Genomic DNA, 15,856 nt, shown 5'->3' with positions numbered 1-15,856 from the left:
AATTCAAAAACCCAAGACAAAGCTAGCACTAACAAACCACAGACCAAAGTCAGTTATAAAAGCAGACACAAAAGTGTTTAACCCTATCACTGTTGAACATGATTCTACAGAGTTCTAGCCAATTACAAGGCAAGAAAAACAAATCTGAAGCATAAAGATCTAAAACTATCATTCAGTCATATAAGACTGTCCACTCAGATACTGTGATCAATGGAAACAGACCTTACAATAATAAGGAATCACTGATAACAGACTCCCTAAAATGTATCAGCAATCACAAATTTTAAAAAATGGGAAGAGAACTACTATCGTAAAGATAGAAAAGATTTAATAAAAGGTAACGACAACCATGTTAATAAAACTACAAATTATATTATAATAATAAAAGACAATAACTGAAAAGACACAATATAATTATGGGAGATATATGGATCTAGCATATTAAAGTTCCGAAACCTCCCCAAAATTAATCTATACTATTTAATGGAACCTCAAAGAATATTAACTTTGGCGAACTTGGCAGTGATTCTAAAGTTGACATGGAAGAATTCCATTTCTATCAATATTTTACAAACTCATGTATCAAAAGGCCAACAAATCATACATAACATTTAAAAAATATTTTAACATAATCTCAGGTAAGAAAGTTATTTTATAATATGCCTGAAGGCAGAAAAACTACATAAAAATAACAAATGAAAAAAAAAAACAAATGATGGTTTTGTTTATACCATCAAAGCCAATGAAATACAACAAAAAAGATGTACTAGTAATTTATGACAAAAGAAACGGATTCATTTAGGAATTTCTTAGTCTGAGTTGACAATACATAGTCGAGTGTTCAGTATTGGCATGAAAAGTGGCATTTACAAACTAGAAAGGAATGTATGAGTTACTTTAGTAAAAACTAGCCAATCATTCACCTAAGGGAAAATATCATACCATATATAAAAATGCTAAAACTAAAATCAAAATAAAGTAAATAAAAGATTACTTTTTATAATTATGGAACAAGGATGGGCATTTCTAACCTGACAATAAGGGGTGCCTGGGTGAGTTTCTGCCTTTGGCTCAGATCATGATCCCAGAGTCCTGGGATCAAGCTCCACATTGGGCTCCCTGTTCAGCAGGGAGTTTGCTTCTCCCTTTCTCTCTTCCCCTCCCCCTGCTCTCTTTCTCTCTCAAATAAATAAAAATCTTAAAAAGAAAATAACCCAGGGCAGCCTGGGTGGCTCAGCAGGTTAGCACCTGTCTTCGGCCCGGGGTGTGATCCTGGAGACCCGTTAACTGCAAAATGGGACACAGCAAAGTGTATAGCATTCTAAGAAACTATAAAAACAGATCCATTTACTTAGACGATTTCTATAACGATATATAGGAGACTATTAATAGTGATTAATAATGACTGGCCTCTGGAGAAGGGAACTGGGGGCTGCCAGGAAAAGAAGGGAAACTTACTTTTTCACTGTATATTCTCCTTTTTTTTTGTTTTTATTTTATTTTTTTTTACCATGAGCATGTATTACCTAGTCAAAAAAATAAATCCAAAGTTAAAAACAAAACAAGAAACAAAAGAACTAGTAGAGGCCTTAGAGACTGTGCTGCCCATTGAATAGATGCATGTAACACTGACATCTTAATGCTGGGGGGGGGGTCTCCTCCCTTCCCTGCCCATCCCACCCTACTGGAGTCCAAGGTCACACCATAAACCAGATGGCAGGCAATTTAGAAAACCCCAAAGAACCAACTTTGGAACTTCTGAAACCCAGATATGACATGTAGAAATTGCAGCTATAAGTTGAATATACTCTTCAGGTCTCCAGCAATTATTATGCCATCCCCTATCCTAATGATTCTCCCTCTGAAACCTAACTGACAGACCTATCTGCCCACATGCACAAAGATACAATTCTCAAATATGTTCACAGAGGCATCATTTACTTGCAACAGCAAAGAACAGGGACAGGGAGAATGCTCAAGCAGAATTCCAACAGCAGACATGAAAATAAAAATTTTCTGTACTATAAAAAACAACCAGAACAAACCAGACAAGGAGGAGGAAAAATATTTTGCAACATAGGTGATAGTTAATATTCAAAATGTGAAAAGCTCTTAGAAAGAGCAACAGAAAGGTAAGTGTCTCAACATAAAAAAAAAAAAACACAGTTCCTAAAATCAATGGTAAGATCCAACACAGTTACACCAGAAGTCAAAGATATGTAAAATATTACAGTGAATATTTTTTTTGGCTTACCACTTGGGCAAGTATTTCAAAAATAAAAATCAAAAAGAAAAACTGACATTGGTGAGAAGCTGCCTGATGCAGACATGAACCATGTTTCCAGATGCTGTTTCAGCATAATGGTTTAAAAACATTAAAAATGCCCATTCTTGGGCAGCCCTGGTGGCCCAGTGGTTTAGCGCCACCTTCAGTCCAGGGCGTGATCCTGGAGACCAGGCATCAAGTCCCACATACGGCTCCCAGCATGGAGCCTGCTTCTCCCTCGGCCTGTGTCTCTGCCTCTCTCTCTCTGCCTCTTATGAATAAATAAATAAATCTTTAAAAAAGAAAAGAAAAAAAATGCCCATTCTTTTTGAACTAGCAAGTCTCTAGTTAAGGTCAAGTAGATAAAATATTAGTAAGGGGAAAAAAGCTAAAAAGTCAGCTGCCCTCCACAATTAAGTCCTTATATGTATATCTAACTTCCAGTTTATAAAAGGTAACACTGGCAGCACAAAAAAGCTACCCCAGTAAATGATGGCAGGTGACATTTTACACATGGAGCCATGGAAAGGGACAAGCGCATGTCAGAGAAGTGTTATGTTGTCAATGTGCTACTGTATAACTGCAGTCCTATCAGTCATCAAGAGTCAAACTCAGGAAGAGGAACTACTGGTTGACATCCTCCTACAGGGGTACCTGATAGCAGGTGAGCCCTGTGAGACAAAGTGAGGTGCTCTTTGGTTGAGTGATCCAACCCTTACCTCTGACTCAACTCTGACCTCCAGAGCTGCCTTTGCAACTCAAAGGGCAACTAAAAGTGGGCAACTAAAAGTGGCAACTCAAATATTCTGAGTTAGTACCTGCTACGGCTATATACTCACCTTACACTCAGGAAGACCGAGATCCCAGGTGAACTCATCCTGTGACAGTGCCTCTGGCCAATCAAAAGCGTAACTGCTCTACCCACTTCGCCCCCACTTCCCCAGTCCAGCTTCTGCCTCCATGGCAACAGCCATGTCTACCGTTGAAGAAAACAGAAGATACAGGTTTGGATGTGGCTGATACAAAAGCATTAAAAAGGAGCTGGCTAAAGGTTTGCCTGATACGATCACATAAGATGTTGAAGCTAAGGGGGAACCCCTCTAAGGACAGCCCAGAAAGGCCAACAGTAACAATTTACACACATTATGAGAGATGTGCTTGAAGATACAGGAACCCAGTAGAAATGAGAGTTCCCATACTTATCCCCAAAGTCCTTGAGGGCAAGGAAGGCCATTTTCCATCATCATATTTTATCTTCACAGGACTGGAACACAGAGGGGTCCAATAAACATATTTGTACTTAAATGCAAAAACGTTTAATAAATCCAACCTAGAAAAGCCTTAATAGCCCATGATCATAAAAGCCTATACTAGGAACACAAGGAAGATACCCCAATTCTAGTGGACTATTCTAAATGATCAATTAAAGGGGGAAAAGGGGATCCTGTGAACACTGTTACATGTTAAAAAGCATTTGCTAACTTCAATAGCTTCTTATATATTCCTAGCAAAGGCTAAAAACTAGGAGACCATTTAAGAATAAAGATCTCAAATAAATGCAAGCAGACTGAACACTAAAAAGTATTCCAACTAAAGGTGGGAACACGGAAGGGTGGTCCTCCACAACCATCATTCAACACTAGCCTGGAGAAAACCTACCAAACACAACTGAGAAAAAGAAATGAAAGGCATCATGTGAAAAAAGCATTTTGAGCTGAAAAACCCGGTCAATAAATACAAGAAAAGAATCCCATTAATAACAAAATAAATAAATTCCCATAAATAAATTCAACAAAATATTTGCAACTCCAAACAAAAATTTTAAAAATTTATAGAACATAAAACAAGTCCTAAATAAATAAAAATATATGTTTTAGGATGGGAATGAGGAAATTATTGTTAATCCTTTCTTGAACATAAACTGAAATTCCGTAACAGGGTTGGGAGCTTTGACAAATTGAGAATCCAGTTCCTCTAGATAAATATATGTACAAATATATCAGGAGAATTTTGAAGAAGGTATGTGTGTATGATGGGAGCAGGGGGTTGTCTGTAAAATGACCCAAACATATGATAACAAAGTCTTCTTCTAACACAATAGACTATAGGACAAATATACTAGCAGGGCTAATACGGTCCCCAAACTGACTTGCCTGGAAGTATATACACATGTGGGATTTAATTTATAATAAAGTTTTTTCAGTCAAGAAAAGCATTAACTTCAAATACAAACTATGAACTTTCCGAGGACTAAGCAGTAAGGTAATTTTAATAAAAGTAACAAGAGGAGATGGCCAACACTTTAATTTCTGACCAGTTATTCAAGTATGCATTTCTAAGATGGTTGGAGATAGCCTTTAACATTAGGAAAGAATAATAAAACCAGTGTTGGCCTCCTGACAAGAAATTCTGTATTTCAGCACCAGTATTCCATCATGGAAGCCTAAGGCCACTAAGGTCAAAACAAACACACTTTATTCACATCAAAATAAATGAGTGCACTAAAAACACAGCATTCCTCCAAAATTTTCATCAAATAGGAAGGAATGAAAACAGATAAAATCTCTAATGAATGTTATGTAGTCATGTTTTCCAAAAGTTTTATAACTTTACGTTCTGATTAGAAACATAAAAGATAGTACAATGTTTGTTCAATGACAGGGTATTTAATGTAGAAATTATAAGCCACATCCATTGATCAAATTTGCAGCTATACTAAACCTTTTAACATCCATATAGAGTAGCATCTCATTTTTACCCAAATGAGATCACATTAGGAGTTCTGCATTAAATGTGCATTTTATATCTACTTTTATTTTTTTAAATAAATTTTGCACCCAACGTGGGGCTCAAACGATAACCCTAAGATCAAGAGTCACATGTTCTACCCACTGAGCCAACCAGGTACCCCCTTGTGTGTGCATTTTAAAACCTAGTAATCTATGATGGTTAATCCTTCTATACTAGCACATAGAGATCTACATCATTCTTTCTGAAGGCCACATAGTATTCCATTCTATAGACACGCTGGTTTATTTAAACTTCATGGAAACCATTAATATAAAAAAGCTTTGGAAACATTAATTTAAAATAATAGGCTATAAAATTGTACAGCACACATGGCTCATATATGTACGCGAAAAAATGAAAATGTCCACACAAAGAAATGTAACGTGTTTTTTCAGAAAGCAAAGCTATAGATTAAAATGTATTTATATGGAAATTCTCGTAGACACTGTTAAACAGCCACAAAATAGTACATGTAAAAACACAAAGAAACACACACACACGTAAATGGGAGACTGAAAATGTGGTGGACCTATTCTATGTGCTCTCCAGATGATGTATCACATGCTCCCCCCAACCATTGTCTCACATCCTATGAACCACTCTTGTAGCTTCAGTATGAAACATTAATGAATTGTGCTCTCATTTGTGTTAAAATAAAAACATGCTAAAACAACTACATAGATATTTAAACATATGGAAGTACATATAAACTAAACCAGAAGAAAAGTTCCATATGAACTTGTATAGAGACTATTCATAAACCAGGGAAAATAAAAAAATAATAAAATATACTTCCATTTCTTTTTATATTTTAGTTTAAGTATTATCCTGAGTTCACAATCAAAAATTTTTTGAATAAAAAATTTGGAAGTAAATTCAATTCCTCTTTGTCTTTCCTTTTCCTTTCTGCTTGTTACTGTTTATCAACATTCCCTCTGTTGTGATGGTCCTCAGTCCATGGCCCCTGCTTATTCTGACACTTCATCTCCCCCTCAGGCCACCTCACATTGCTCCCATGGAGTCCTCTACTATCTGTATACAGCTCCACTCAAGCCTGTGCACCACTTGATGGCGCTCCACACAAAAGCCCTCCCCTCTGTCTCACAACTCAAACTGAATTCTGGCCATATGCCCAAACTATCACCTTCATTTCCTGACTTGGAAGTGGACCCTCACAGGCCCCTAGTTACTGAACATTCTGCATTTCCCTCTGCTCTCTGTAGTAAGTGGGTTAAGTAGTAGTCAAGGGCAGGATCTTAAAAGGTCTGACCACATTTGGCAAACAGGAGCCAAGGTAGAGACACAAAGGGACCAGGTGCCAAGAAGACCACCAATTCCAAGAAGAGGGAAAGAGAGGAGACAAATGACAGAAACCAGTCTCACTCTCCACCCTGGGCAGAAGAGCTTATGGATTTCTAACTATTCTTTAAGCTCCAAATATCTGTTCTTATATATATTAGATATCTAACCAGGTAATGTGGTATGCATAAGCATCTGAGTAAATTTCAGACATGAACTTGATCACCTAAAACCACAGGACTGTGTTGCTGCCAAGACAAGTGTTGCCTTTGTGGTTTTTGTGCTATTTAAATGTTTTAAAACACTTTACTTTTCCATTTCATGAACAGAAAACAAAAATATGGGTCTCACAACATAACAAAGATGGAATTCATCAGGCATGAATGGGGGTGTCTTTCGCCTCAATCAAAGGATCACTGGGTCAAGAGTTCAACTAAACTGGGAAGAACTCAATTAAAGAACACAGAGCAGAGGATTGGAGATGTGAGTGGGATATGTAAGGAGAGATCAAGGAATCCCAGGACCCCACTGGTTTGACCTTGGGCTTCCCATATCCCATCAGTTGAGACAGAAGCTCCATGAGAGCTTCTCCAAGCCCATCTATACTTACTTACTTTGATCCCTCTCATGGTGCACCTAGATTCAGCCCCCTCACTCATTCTACCTACCTCATCCGAGGGGGCTGGAATTGAGAACTTTAAAGTCAGGAAGCGAGGCAGTTACTTTCTTCATTTCTCAGGGACAGCATGGTGTGCGGTCTCCTCTCTCTTCTCGTTTGCTCCAGTCTCCTGCCTCTTTCTGCAGACCGACATTCTCTACTTCAGCATGTATATGGGTAAATGCTGCCCCCGACCCAGTCCTACCTCACCTCCCGGTGAAGCACCCAGGGCCAACAGACTAAGCAACCCAAGCTTTCCAAATCTATAAGCGCACACCATGGCTCAAATTCTTCTAGGGTAGTGGTTCTCAAACTTGGTGCCAAAAGCCATCTGAGATACTTATGAAATATGTACTTGCCTTTCCAGGTGTTTCGATTTAGGAGGTCTGTGCTTCTTTGAAAGAGGCATTCCAAGAAGCACTTAAGAAGCTATACTTTTGAGAACCGCTGCTCTAGGTTTAGGGGTCTGGTCTTGTTCAATCGGCCATGAACAGGAGCATATGGACAACAGGGGCTGCTGGGGGATGAATTTTATATGGGAATGTCAGCGAAGAGGAAATGACCACTCTTCCTACCACACTGGCCACGATCTCCACCCTCTGGTCTTTTGGATGGCTCCTGTCAGGTAATCTCCACATTACCCTGGGCTTACCTCTATCACATAAGCTCAGCACTTACCACAATGCAGCAAAATTTCCTTGTTGTTGTCCATTCTTGTGGGGTTTCCCCAAAAAATTTCAGAAGAGAGGAAAATAGTATCTAAGAGTTCAGTTTAATGATCAGATCCCAAATAGTTGCAAATGAATAAAGCTACTTTAAAGAGAATGTCTTCTTAGCCAGGTTGACTTATCTAAACGTATTTTAATGTCAGTAATTAGCTGATCAGATTTTTTTTTTTCCCTAAAAGAGGAAGGGCATGAAAAGGCAGGACACAAAGCACGGTTCATCTAATCACGTACAGGAAAGGGCTACTCTGTTCAGACCTAATTTGAATAAAATTAGGGAGGAAGGGGACTGTAGATAGGGGGCCTCTGATGTCCTAGTAACCCTCCCAAGAGCTTCAATGCAACCAGATGGTGGCACCAGGCTACCTTATAGGTCAGTGCTATTAAACCCTGTCCACATCCTCTCATTGTCATTCCATACTCACCCAGCAACCTTCTCACTAATTCGTTTCCCATATAGGTCTGCCTACAGGGAGAGAATCTGCTGATCATACGTACTTCTGAGCATTTGGGTCACTACTGTAGTTATCTCCCACCATAATTTGATGAACCAAAATTGAGAATAAAGGAACGCTGTACTTTAGTCACACTATTTTTCAACGTAAACTAATATGTCAGTAGAGTATCTGTAAGTCTCCTGAGTTTCATTCATGTGGACTTACTAATGTAAGATGAGTCCTTAGCTAAAGTTAGGTTTCTGAGTCTTCACAGGCTTAAGTACCAGACATTGGATACTTGGAGCATACACTGAGGCTAGGAATAAACTAATCCATTCCATGGGGCCCACCTGGAACAATATGTGAGCTTTTCTCCAGATGGTAATATACCATCAGCATAGACACCTGTGTTGGTAAGCATGTTTCCTTACTGTTCATTTAACTAGAGTTCTCATTCAGTAGACACTCAGGCCAGTGATTATATTACCCACTTCCAAGGACACAAAGTCTAGCACAGTCCTGTCCCAGATTGGGCATAATGTCCATGTTTGGACATTATGGATGTCCAAATGGACATGGAATGTCCATTCTGATGGAATGAACAACCTTTGTTATTTTTTCTCACTTTCCCACACAATATGATTCACTATATCTCATCTGCAAGCCATGGAAGAAAGTACAAGCCCTACTGAGTCTCCTAGTACGTCTCTCAAATCCATTCACTTCACTTATCCCCCCTGCTCTGACCTGAAACCAAGCCATCATATCTCACCCAGACCTGAGGTGGTCTCCCTGCAACCACTGTTTCCACACTCCCCCCTTCTGGACCCCACAACCATATGGTATGTTTAAAACACAAAGCTGATTCCCAGGTTACTTTCATGGCTAAAACACCTCAATGGTTTCCCACTATGCTTCATATCAAGCCCATATACTTACCTCTCACTGCAAGGCCTTTCACAACACAGCTCCAAATGGCTTTTCCCCACTTTGATCAAATGCCACTCAATTCTTTCCTTTGCTCCAGGTATCCTAGACTTTTGGCTCTTATCTCTAGAATGCCTCTGTCCCCCCTGCTTAAGACTACCATCCTCCCTCTACAGAGCTCAGACTTAGCCTCAATGACCTTCTCAGGAAGGCCCTACATGGCCTTTTTCAGGTTAACTGTTCATAGTCAATGTTCTCTCTCAAAGACATGAATGATACAATTATTTTTTCAACATTTTTCATTACCCAATAGACTACGAGCTCCAGGAAAACACTTCCTTTCCTACTCAGGGCCATGTTTGATAGATGAACAGATGAATCTCTCATACTTCTTTAATCACCCGACAAGAGAGAAAGAGTAGGCCTGAAGGTGCAGCTGAGTATTGGAAATAGAAGTAGGAAACTGAAAAGGATAGCATGAGGCCAAAGAAAGTTTCTGGCAAACACAGAATTCACCAGAGGAGTCTGAATTTTCAGAGCACAAATGGCACTTGCATGGCTATATGGAACACATATGCAGTAGGAAAGTGTCAGGATGAGGAAGAATGTGTTCACTCCAAGGATGGTACAGCACTGTGAGAAGGGAATTCAGCTCACCTGGGCCTGGCCACCTAGTATTTGCACCTAGTCCCCTCTTCCTCTTGATGGCTGTCTCTGAGAAGGGCAGAAGCTGGAAAAGGCAAAGCTGCAGAAGAAAAAGAAAACATGAGACACCAATTTACTTTGTATATATACCAGATTCCTCAGGCTGAAAATGACTGCACAACACGTGCATCTTCATTTCCTCCAGTGGCAGAGGTCAGATGAGACCAGGAAGGAGAACTCTCCCTCCCAGGATGGAAGGGCCCACTGGGACTGCTCCCTGTGTGACATGTTGTATCTTGGACTGTCATTACAGCCTTTTCCCAATGAGGTTTTGTCAATGGGTATGCAAGTCAATTTCTGAGTATCCCAGAATCCTTTTTTTTAAAAAAAGATTTTATTTATTTTATTAATGAGAGACACACACATAGAGAGAGAGAGAGAGCGGCAGAGACATAGGCAGAGGGAGAAGCAGGCTCCAGGCATGGAGCCTGATGTGGGACTCAATCCCGGGACTCCAGGATCACACCCTGGGCTGAAGGCAGCGCTAAACCCCTGAGCCACCGGGGCTGCCCCCAGAATCCTTTCTAACAAGCACAGCAAAATTGTAAAGACACAGTGCTCTGGATTAAGAAACCAATCCAAGAATCCAACTTCCCATTTATTAACTATGTGACATTGATTGTCCCTCTAAAAGCAAAGGATGCATGTTGTAGGCAAAAATTGGGAGGAAAAATGGCTATAGTATCATTACTTACTAACTACATGCCTTACAGTGCTTAACATCTTACTTTTATTGTCTCTGTCACTCTTCACCACAACACTTAACTTTCTGATTCTCACTTTAGAGAAAAGCAGATGCTCAGAGAACTCAATCTTAGATCTCATGACAGACTGTTATAAATCAACCTACTTTCATTTTGAAAAACAGAACATCTACTGACATTTCCCATGGAGTCCATATGGAATAGCAAGAATATGTAAAATTGTAACTCCAGTTTTGCCATTCAATAGTCAATCATGCAGGACCAGAAACTTAACTTTACTGCAAATTTAAGTAACATGAAGATACTTACTTCTATTAGGACTTTAGTACCACTATCATCAGGTAGTAACATCATGCCTTAACCTTATATAACATTTTAAAGATTATCAACATGCTCCCAGTGGATTAATACTTCCTATTTCAGGGGATCCCTGGGTGGCTCAGCGGTTTGGCGCCCGCCTTTAGCCCAGGGCATGATCATGGAGTCCCAGGATCGAGTCCCACGTCCGGCTCCCGGCATGGAGCCTGCTTCTCCCTCCTCCTGTGTCTCTGCCTCTCTCTCTCTCTCTCTATGTCTATCATAAATAAGTAAATAAATTTTTACAAAAAAAAAAAACTTCCTATTTCAAGTCTTACTGTGCCTGAGCATGTGTTCAATCAATTAGAAGCACCTAGAGGAAGTATCTTCACGACTATGCCTCTACTATATATCAATAATAATATTCACCAGTGGATGTACATACTTAATCTTCCCTCACCACCTGGTTGGGAAGGAATAATCTAACATGTTACCTTCCCTACTACATCCAAAAAAAAAAAAAAGGGTGGGGACTAACAAGCTCCTTTGTTGGAGCTAGGACTAGAAGAGACCCCCCCTTTTGGAGTCCAGGATGTATGTAAAGAAACATGGTGAAAGCTAATTCAGTGTTGGAAATGTTGCTCTCCTCCAGAGAACGCGGTGACAGTGCCACAAAGGGCTCTGCACATGCGCAACCCTGCCCCACAGCTCCAGGAAGCTCTGCCCCTCCAGAGGTCCCACACCCTCCCTCACCAAACCACATCCTGACCTGCCAAGGGAGCCTCCTCTCCATAATCTCCCATGCCACGCCCCTCTTCTAACGATCCTCGGCTCTGAATTGTCCAGTTAGTTCATAGGCGTTTAGACCTTTTTCTCTGTGTAAACTCCATATTGCCCTCAGACCCTCCAAACCCCAAAACTTATGTCCACAGCCCTCCTTCTGTTTTCTTACTTGAGACCCTGCCCTTCCCGAAACCTATTAAAATATCTAAATCTGAACCCAAGTATTTCAGACTGATTCTCAGAACTGCACAGGTGAGCCTGCCCCCAGTGCCCGAGTATGGCTTTGGTATCCTTCTGAGGAAACACTGTGCCTGCCGCCATGCTGTGTGGCCACTGCAGCAAATGTTCTGGGCCAGCCACATTGGCGCCCACACAGCAAACCTCAGACTCCTCTAGGCCAGGAAAGGTGGGCAGGGCTCCGTAGCTGCTGTTAGTCACTCAAGGACAAGGCAGCCCCACCCTCAGGCCACTCCCAGCAACTCCCTGGTCCTTCGCTATGGCGCCTGCACAGTCAGCCTCGGCAGCCACCTACTGGCCAACACCACACACGGACAGGCAGAGGTCTGCAGTTCCATCACTCAGGACGAGAAAACACCTCCTTTACCACTGCCCCCTGCAGCTCTGCCAGCCACTCAAGATGGCGCCTGCACAGTCAGCCTCGGCAGCCAACTACTGGCCAAACAGAGCACTAGGGCGGATGTGTGTCGGTAGACCGTCGGTCTTGCTGGACAAGACAGCCCCTCCCTCAGCCCCCCTACCCCCTGCCGCAGCTCTGCCATCATTCAAGATGGGGCCGATGCAATAAGCCTCGGGGAACCACCCCAAGCCAACAAACCTAACCATCCAAAGGGTAGGACTTTACAGTCTTCTGTTAGTCACTTAATACACGAAAGCCCTCCGCTGGGTCAGCTCCCAGCAATACCATCGCTCATGGTGACATCTGTGCAGTAAGCTTTAGCTGTCACCTGTTGATCAACATAAGTGCGCGAGTGGGCAGAGCTCCGCAGCCCCTTCCCTTGGGTCTGCCCCCCATGGCCAGCGGCAGTCAATCAAGATGGCGCTTGTGCAGTAAGTCTTAGCTGCCACCAGCCGGCCAACAAATAATACTAGGGGCCCGCCCCCCCCCCCCCGCGGGGAGCAGCATTGTCATTCAAGATGGTACCAGTGCAGTAAATCTCTGCTGCCACCTGTCGGCCAAAAAACAAACTAGAGTGGGCGGAGTTCTGGAGCCCCTCCCCTTGGATGCACTCCTCCTCCTGCGGTCAGCCCCACTGTCACTCAAGACGGCACCTGCGCAATAAGTCTCGGTGCCACCTGCCGGCCAACAAATGGTACTAGAGTGAGCGGAGCTCTGGAGCCCCTCCCCTTGGATCCACCCCTCCTCCTGCGGCCATCCCCACTGTCACTCAAAATGGCGCCTGTGTAGTAAATCTCGGCTGCCACCTGCCGGCCAACAAGCAGTACTAGAATGGACAGAGTTCTGGAGCCCCTCCCCTTGGATCCACCCTGCACCCCGGGGCTAGGCACACTATCATTCAAGATGGCGCCTGCGCATTAAGTCTCGGCTGCCACTGGCCAGCCAACAAAAAGAATGCCAAAGTGGGCAGGGCCTCGCAGGTCTGACCCCACCCCTACAGGGCCGGCGCAACACATCTCCAGCCAAAAGATAGGGCCAGACACACTCAAGGTGAAAACTGTCCCCAGACAATAGGTGAACGGTGGCCCGGGACAAGGAGAGGGTATCCCGACGGCCTGTAGCCCTGTCCCTCAGGACTAATGGTTTTACGGCGGTGCCGGCCGCCGGAGCAAACTTCAGACACAATGCCTGGCTTCTCCAGACCACACGCAGGGACCCGGCCAGTAATACGGCCCCCCAGTCACTAACCGTGGCCCATTCTCAAAAGTCTGAGTCCAGACCCCACATCACGGCAAGTCTTTAAAGCCAGACCCTCAACTAGCAAAGAAGGCGCTACGTAGTCAAAACCCCGCAGCCTTCAATCACTGCATAGAACACAGGATCACCACGGCCACCAGAGCCCCTTAGCCCCATCCCCCACTGTGGCCAGCCAGCCACCATCGCGCCTGCGCTTTGGCAAACCTCGGCCACCCCACCAAAGATGGCGCCAAAGTGGGCGGGGCCCAACAAGACTGCCGTAGCCCAGGCGAGCCGCAGTCTCCACAGGCCTTGGCCCCGCCCCAGCCCACAGACAGCCAATGAGAAGAGCGCCTGTGCAGCCAACTTTACCGCCCAGACCGAAGATGGCGCCAGGGCGGGCGGGGCCCAACGAGACCATCGTAGCCCAGGCGAGCCGCAATCTCCACAGCCCTTGGCCCCGCCCCAGCCCACAGACAGCCAATGAGAAGAGCGCTTGTGCAGCCAACTCTACCGCCCACACCGAAGGTGGCGCCAGGGTGGGCAGGCTGTGAGGGGGGCTCCCACCCTGTCCACCACGCAGAGAAAGTACCCTGGAGGCACGAAGCCCTCAGCCCCGCCCCCTGCAGCCTGTGGCTCCTCCCGCCGCCACTGCGGCAAAACAGGCCCCGCCCCCAAGGACGGGCAGGGATGCAGGGACAGCCTGAGGGACCCATCCTGTCAGGGATGCCGCGGGATGGATATAGTGGCCGGCAGCCCCCAGACCCAGCCGAGGACGGAGGGAGCACCCTGAGACTAGGCCGCCCAGCAGTCCCCCAGTGCCCAGCCCGCCCCTGTCCCCACCTCCACCAGGCAAGATGGCGCAGCAGTGCCCCCGCTCTGCGGCCCCTCAAAGGGAGGGCCCGTCACCAGGACCCTGGCGGGCCACCAAGATGGCGCCCGCGGCAAGTGCGGCAACCCGGACCCTGGGCCCGCGGAGGGAGGACCCCGCCAGGCAAAGTCCGCCGGCCGTCCCCCGCACCGCTGACCCGGGCCCTGGACGGCAGCGTGTGACCGCCGCGCTGCCTCCTGACATCATACTGATGGGGACTGGCCCGACTCACCTCCCCTCACCACACTGCCTCAGAGCCGACCGGGGCGCAGCCCGCGTGGACGGTCTAGCACACCCACAGGGCTCCTGGCGCCCTGCGGCGCCACCAGCCCAAGGTGGACATGCCCGTTCTTCCACTCCGACCTCGTCCTCCCGCAGCTCCCGTCGTCTGCACCGAGCCTCTGCGTGCATCTCCTTGTCAGGCTCTCCGCAGAGGCGGGGCTCCAGTGTGGGCCAATCAGCGGCCGAGCTTCCCACCCCGGGCCCCTCGCCACGCCTCTGGGCCCTGCCAATCAGGCTATGGTTGCCGTGCCGACAGCTTGGCGCGAAGGCAGGAGGTTGACGTCAACTGAGCTGACACTAGGGGCCCCAGAGAGGGTCTGGGGGGAGGGGGCGAGTGGATGTGACCCCCACACAAAGGGGGGGGGCATGGAGAAGGGCCAACTAACGACTCCCAAACACAAAACCAATGAAGAAAATGAAAAAAAAAATACATTTGTCCAAAAAGTGAAAATCTGGCGGGCAAAACCGTGTATGTCGAAGGGTAAAGACAAACGAGAAAGTGGGAGACGGCACTTTTCCGCCTGGGACACTGGACAGACACGGGGCTAGCTCCCTCTGTAAACGAAGAGCTCTGGGAAACCAGTGCGAGAAAGAGCAACCAGACCAGAAACCTGGGCAGCCAGGAAGGATGCTAGCACTTCGCGGTAAGAGTCAAATGGCTGGCAGACCCGCCACAGAAACTCCCACTGCCTCCAAGCTGGGCGAGGCGGACAACGCGAATGAGCCGGTGCGTGGATCTCCGCGTGGATCTCCCAGAGGATACCCCACAAATCCCCCTGCAGATCCCTGCCAGTGCCCCGCAGAGACGTGCATGATCTCCGCACGGATTCCCCCATACATCCCCGCCAGCGCCCTGCACAGACCCCCCCTCCAAGATCGCCACACGGATCCCCCGACAGACCCCTGCAGGTCCCACCAGCGCCCCGCACAGACCTGCATTGATCCCCGCAGACCCTGCCCCACATAGATCCTACACAGACCCCTGCAGACCCCGCCTGCACCCGGCATTGACCTGCAGAGAGCCCCGTAGACCCCTCCGGCACCCCACACAGATCCACACAGACCCCACCGGCGCCCCGCACGGAACCTGCAGACCCTGCCCCACACAGGTCCCCGCACAGACCCCCGCAGACCCCACCGGCACCCAGCACTGACTCCTGGCAGACCCCGCCGGCACCCGGCACTGACCTGCACAGATCCCCGCAGACCCTGCCCCACACAGGTCCCTGCACAGATCTG

The 15,856-nt window shown here is 45.8% G+C and overlaps 1 protein-coding gene across 11 annotated transcripts in view; it reads right to left on the bottom strand.

Annotated features, from left to right (window-relative positions):
* The window catches only part of PEG3 (paternally expressed 3), a 32,944-nt gene extending 18,223 nt beyond the window's left edge, over positions 1-14,721 (bottom strand). The window contains exons 1-5 of one of the 11 annotated variants that reach the window (XM_055310085.1): positions 14,568-14,721; positions 9,760-9,847; positions 7,692-7,726; positions 3,106-7,530; positions 1,459-1,526 (exon numbers count right to left, since the gene is read on the bottom strand). The gene's annotated coding sequence lies outside the window, so the exon portion shown is untranslated. Of the gene's footprint in view, positions 1-1,458; positions 9,848-14,567 lie in introns of all 11 variants that reach the window. The other 10 variants (XM_055310088.1, XM_055310083.1, XM_055310084.1 and 7 more) reach the window with 10 other exon arrangements.
* Positions 14,722-15,856: the final 1,135 nt, after the last annotated feature.

This window comes from Nyctereutes procyonoides, unplaced genomic scaffold (genome assembly GCF_905146905.1).
Source record: "Nyctereutes procyonoides isolate TBG_1078 unplaced genomic scaffold, NYPRO_anot_genome, whole genome shotgun sequence".
NCBI classification, from domain to species: Eukaryota; Metazoa; Chordata; class Mammalia; order Carnivora; family Canidae; genus Nyctereutes; species Nyctereutes procyonoides.
Note: the sequence above shows the minus strand (reverse complement) of the source record. Positions and strands in the feature narration are given on the sequence as shown.